Source organism: Podarcis melisellensis, assembly GCF_964234715.1.
Source record: "Podarcis melisellensis genome assembly, chromosome: 10".
NCBI lineage: Eukaryota > Metazoa > Chordata > Lepidosauria > Squamata > Lacertidae > Podarcis > Podarcis melisellensis.
Genome location: NC_138542.1, coordinates 75170318 through 75176340, shown reverse-complemented (window position 1 = coordinate 75176340; position 6023 = coordinate 75170318). Strand labels below are relative to the sequence as shown.

The 6023-nt window shown below is 50.8% G+C and overlaps 1 long non-coding RNA gene across 1 annotated transcript; it reads right to left on the bottom strand.

The window, feature by feature from the left end:
- Window positions 1–562: 562 nt before the first annotated feature.
- On the bottom strand, window positions 563–5559 carry LOC309379420. The gene is made up of 2 exons (XR_014172491.1): window positions 4938–5559; window positions 563–785 (listed from the first exon to the last, which is right to left on the bottom strand). It is a non-coding gene; the product is annotated as an uncharacterized lncRNA (long non-coding RNA).
- Between the last annotated feature and the right edge of the window lie 464 nt (window positions 5560–6023).

Sequence of the window (6023 nt, the reverse complement as noted above, 5' to 3'; positions counted from 1 at the left end):
GCTGCCGTGCCGCAGGAGCACGATTTCTGTTCTCATCCTGAAGCAAAGTTCTTAACCCGAGGTACTATTTCTGGGTTAGCGGAGTCTGTAACCTGAAGTGTATGTAACCTGAAGCATATGTAACCCGAGGTACCACTGTATAAGGGTCTGGTGACTTCTGTTTCAGTGTATCTGAAGAAGTGTGCATGCACACGAAGCTCATACCAAGAGCAAACTTAGTTGGTCTCCAAGGTGCTACTGGAATGTTGTTGTTGTTTTTTTAATTTGCACCCTCCCTAGGTCAGCGATTCTTTGCAGAATACACCCGTGGGGATACCGGGAACGACACCTCTGCCCCCAGTCTGGAGGAGCCCTGAAAGACAGTTGGGTTAGTCCTTCGGGGAGCCCACAAACCCCACTCGCCGCGCATTGGGGCTCCGTGCCAGCCTCGCTGCGCCCCCCCCCTTTGCAGCCTCGCCCAGCCCAGGCAAGCTGACAGAGGGAGTCCCTCCCGAGGAATTTCGAGAGAGCAGACGGAGCCCGGCGAGAGTCGGCGCAGGTGCCTCTCAGATGAAGCAATTAATTGACAGAACAATTAGAGCTATATTTAGCCTGTTTGCACACAACAAACACGCGGAGATGAAAGGCGAACAATGCACAATGGCGGCAATTAACATTTCCTTCCACTTAACAGCTGCAGAAATTAGGGTCTCGCGGAGAAGAAAGTCGCCGCGCAGCTTCCTCGCGGCTCCCCGGATCTTGCACGCGGCGTCTCCATCCGAGCTCCAAATCAAGGAGGGTCCCACCTGCTCCGAAGGAGATCGTGCAGTTTAAGCGACAGCTGACACATTCAGAGGGAACAGACGGCAGGCTCCGCTTCGAAGGGAGAGGCTCCTTTTGATATGCAGACCCCCCCCCCAGATGCGCAGCGCCCCCCCTCCCCAGCTTACAAATTAGCGGAACAATATTTGAAAAGCCACTTCAAACCACACCCGATTTGCAATTTACGCGAAGCTGCATGTTTGAAAGTGATCGCCGCTGCAGTGCTCGCTCAGCCTCCTGCGAAAGGGGGCCTTGGCGAATCTCCGGAAAGAGGCCCTCCAGTCAAAGAATTGTAGAGCTGGAAGGGACCCCTGAGGGCCATCTAGTCCAGCCCCCTGCAATGCAGGAATCACAGCACATCACTGGCAGGTGGGCACTCAACCTCTGCTTAAGAACCTGCTTAAGAAAGTGAGGAGGAATTAAAGAACCTTTGAATGAGGGTGAAAGAGGAGAGCGCAAAATATGGTCTGAAGCTCAACATCAAAAAAAACACGAAGATCATGGCCACTGGTCCCATCACCTCCTGGCAAATAGAAGGGGAAGAAATGGAGGCAGTGAGAGATTTTACTTTCTTGGGCTCCATGATCACTGCAGATGGTGGCAGCAGCCACGAAATTAAAAGATGCCTGCTTCTTGGGAGAAAAGCAATGCCAAACACAAACAGCATCTTAAAAAGCAGAGACATCACTTTGCCGACAAAGGTCCATATAGTTCAAGCTCTGGTTTTCCCAGTAGCGATGTATGAAAGTGAGAGCTGGACCATAAAGAAGGCTGATTGCCGAAGAATAGATGCTTTTGAATTCTGGTGCTGGAGGAGACTCCTGAGAGTCCCATGGACTGCAAGAAGATCCAACCTCTCCATTCTGAAGGAAATCAGCCCTGAGTGCTCACTGGAAGGACAGATCCTGAAGCTGAGGCTCCAAGACTTTGGCCCCCTCATGAGAAGAGAAGACTCCCTAGAAAAGACCCTGATGTTGGGAAAGATGGAGGGCACAAGGAGAAGGGGACGACAGAGTACGAGATGGTGGGACAGTGTTCTCGAAGCTACCAGCATGAGGGAGGCAGTGGAAGACAGGAGGGCCTGGCGTCCTCTGGTCCAGGGGGTCATGAAGAATCGGACACGACTAAAGGACTCAACAACAACAACTAAGAACCTGCAAGGAAGTATCTTTCCTAACACCCTCCAAGGTCACATAATCATAGAACTGTATTCTTGGAAGAGTCTCCCAGGGGAACCCTAAATGAGGTTTATTTGTTGGGATGTGAACAGATGCTAGGAGAGGATATATTTATTAGACATTATCCTTCCTTCCTCATGTTTGTCTGTTCAGCAGAGGGTCCACAACTGAGGGGGTCGGTACCGCGTTCAAGTGACGTCAGCATGCACACGCCATGCTGACACCATGCACACACATCATTTTATTTAATTTATTGAATACTGGCATATATCTATCTAATCAAAATAAAAACAACAACCCAATAACAATCCCCCAAAAGAGCCACATTTTAAAAGGACATAGGATGTCAATCAAATCAACCTGGTTAAAAAGGAATATTTTTGCCTGGTTCATAAAGGTGTATAATGAAGGCGCCAGGCAAATTTCCTTGGGGAGAGCATTTCACAGACAGGGCGCCACTGCAGAGAGGGCCCTGTTCTCGTGTTGCCACCTCTGGACCTCTCGAGGAGGAGACACATGAAGGAGGGCCTCAGGAGATGGTATTAGGGTCCGGGTAGGTTCATATGGAAAGAGGCGTTCCTGAGCCATTTAAGGCTTTATAGGTCAAAACCAGCACTTTGAATTGGGCCCAGAAACTAATTGGTCGCCAGTGCGGCCAGATCAGGATTGGTGTAAGATTCTCAAACTGTCTTGTTCTGGTGAGCAACCTGGCCACTGAAATCTGCAACAGCTGAAGTTTCTGAACTGTCTCCAGGGGCAGCCCTACATATAACGCATTGCAGTAGTCTAACCTTGAGGTTACCAGAGCCTAGACAACAGTAGTTAGGCTGTCCCTGGGTGTAGCTGGGCCACCAGCCAAAGCTGATGGAAGGCCCTCCAGGCCACTGAGGATGTGCGCACATGGTGCAATGTTCTGACATGTCCCACGCATGCCGCCATATAACCCACAAAACACGGTAGGACTTTGTGAGACAAACATAAAAACTAAGCTGAACCATGAATTCTTACACTAAGAGAGGAAGTCCAGACTTTTCTCCATCCACGTTCTCCTGGGCGTGGATCATTCGACAGACCTCCATCTTGTCGCCTCAAAACTGAAGAGTCTCAGGCGCCGCAGCCTTCTTTGCCGGAGGCAGGAGGGAGAGGCCGGCCACCTTCTCCTTTATTGCCAGTGTACTGCTTGCTGGTACAGATTACAGAAATTGCAGATAATAGACCCCAAAGTAATTACTGGCTGACCTCTGCTCCCCTGGCTTAGTCAGCAGCGCTGAGCTCGCCTCTTCTCTCTGGCTGCTGCTGCTGCAGATCCCGGGCTTACTCTGTCATTATCCAACGGTGGGAGCAGCACTGACAGGCGGCTTCATTACAAGGCTCTGAGAGGGCCTGCGGCAAGCCACTGCCCCCGAGAGATGCAGCCAGGCCGGGAGTTGTTAGCAGGCTTGCTCCCCTTTGCGCCAGAGCCCATCCTCAGACGCTTTCAAGGAGAGCAAAGAGAACAAGCAATGCTCTGGATCCCAGCCCCCTGCAAGACTGGGGGGCTCAGGGGTAGGGAGGCACTCAGCACATGCTCAGAGACTCTCTCTTTCCCCAAAGCGTCACAGAAATCAGTCCACAAGGACCTTTGAGCTGGGTATGAAGTAGCCGCCTTTCAACAAATAACCCTCAAAGGGTGACAGCAAACTCCTGAATTGCAAGGCGTAAAGAGTAAAGATGTATGGAAGTGAGAGCTGGACCATAACGAAGGCTGATCACCAAAGAATGGATACTTTTGAATTATGGTGCTGGAGGAGACTCTTGAGAGTCCCATGGACTGCAAGAAGATCCAACCTCTCCATTCTGAAGGAAATCAGCCCTGAGTGCTCACTGGAAGGACAGATCCTGAAGCTGAGGCTCCAAGACTTTGGCCACCTCATGAGAAGAGAAGACTCCCTGGAAAAGACCCTGATGTTGGGAAAGATGGAGGGCACAAGGAGAAGGGGACAACAGAGGACGAGATGGTGGGACAATGTTCTTGAAGCTACCAGCATGAGTTTGACTAAACTGCGGGAGGCGGTGGAAGACAGGAGTGCCTGGCGTGCTCTGGTCCAGGGGGTCACGAAGAGGCGGACACGACTAAACAACAACAACAACAAAAGAGTAAAGAGTTTCAATTCAGTCACCTCTGGCTTGAACTGGGATAGAGGGATTCCTTTCTAAATCATACTTCCTGTGCTAGTTGGCTTACCAATGCCATGAAGTGTGTGTTGTCATCAACAGCTGTTAAGGGAGCGGCTGTGGCTACATACCCTCCAAGTGTCCCTATTTTCCAGGGACAGTCCCGGAAGTATGAAAGCCACCCTGGCTTCTGATTTGACCCCAGAATGTCCCTATTTCCCCTGCCTGTGCTGCTGCCGCTGTCGCTGAACTCGGAGAGGAGCCCCTTCAACTCTGCAATTCTATGATGGAGACAAGAAAATGAAGGCAGAGGTGGTTTAACCCACCTCCCCTGGTTGTTGTGAGGATGAAAGGGGGAGCAGGGGAATGACGCCGTCACCTTGAGCTCCTTGGGGGAAACGTGTGATAGAAATGTCACCCATTGATTAGAGAAGCTGGAAGGGACCCCGAGGGTCATCTAGTCCAGCCCTCTGTAATGGAATCAAAATAGCACCTGGCCATGCCCCCTGCCCCCAGGGAGAGTCGGGCACCTCCTTGTCCTGCAGGGCACGTAGCTGGTTCAGAGCCTGGATTTCTTCCTAAAGACAGGCTGGCTAGACAATCACCTCCAGACCTCTTGCAGTTTTAGCAAGGCACGCTTTGCAATGCATTTCAAATACCCTTGGCTTTCCCTATTAGCCTATCTGACACAGATCATTTGCAGATGCTTAAGTCACGGTGCTCTTTTGCTCTCTCCCCCCACCGCCTTCTCCTTCCAGCTGAATCAAAATTAAGGCTCCAGCAGCTCAGTTAATGCACATTTACCTGGCTACAGCTCTTCTGCCTTCAAGGACAATAAATTCCCCGTCCTTGCTTTTCCCTGATAGTCCATAAAGTGCATTGGGCTGCAGACCAATTTGTACAAGCCGGGACAACTTCCCTATTACAATAAGGAAGCAAAAATAATTATGACATTCCAAGGGACTTAGGGGCACGTCTGGAGACTTCGGCGGCTCATTGGTCCCTAAGCCCATCTTTTGACAGCTACGTGTAGCAGGTCCTGATGCCTTCAGAACATCTGCCTCAGTGGCCAGTGTGTTCCTGAGATCTCGTGACCAGTTTGTCCCCAGGGAATCTTCTCCCATCCTGCTCCAAGTCTTGCTTCCTTTGCAGGGGGATTAATCACTGCAGGGCCTTCTCTGTGGTGGTGACGCAGCTTTAGATACCTGGGCAGCCTCTTACCTGGGGGGGGGGGGACTTGCTTTGAGGGTTCAGTATGGAGGCTCAAACCGGATTCCCAATTAGACTTTTTATTCAGTAACGCATCACTGGACAGAGTCCAAAAGAGTCTGTGAGAGAGTTTCCAGCAGCAGCACACACCCCATATAGGGGGGAAAATCATCATATTGGCTGTTTATTCTCTAGGCAACCCACCTTCTGCCAGCCTAGCACCTCACCAGCTCTTTGTCCAACTAGAATCCTTGAGAATGCTTACTTAAATCAAGTATTTCACCAATCTCCCTGTATGTGCAGAGCCTAACCCTTACAGTACCTGGTCATGTTGGAAGATTCCAGTTGGCTTCCAGCTCATCTCACACACAACTCTCTGGCAATTGTTCTCCTACCTACAGCTGGGTGAGGGGGTGCAGGAAAGGCCCCCTCACTTTGTTGTAGCTCTTGCAACTGAGCTCATTCTTTTGGGATGGCGATGAAGACAATTGAGTAGCTATGGCCATTGTCTTGCAAAGAAACTTGTCTGTCTAGTTCAGGTACAGAATCCTCTCTTAGATTATAACCTCGCTGGGTACAGGACCCCAAGAGCTGGGAGGGACTTGGGGCATCATCCAGACTGTCTCCCCACCCCCCACCCCACCAACCCACAACGTCTTAAACCAATTGGCTATTTTGGGG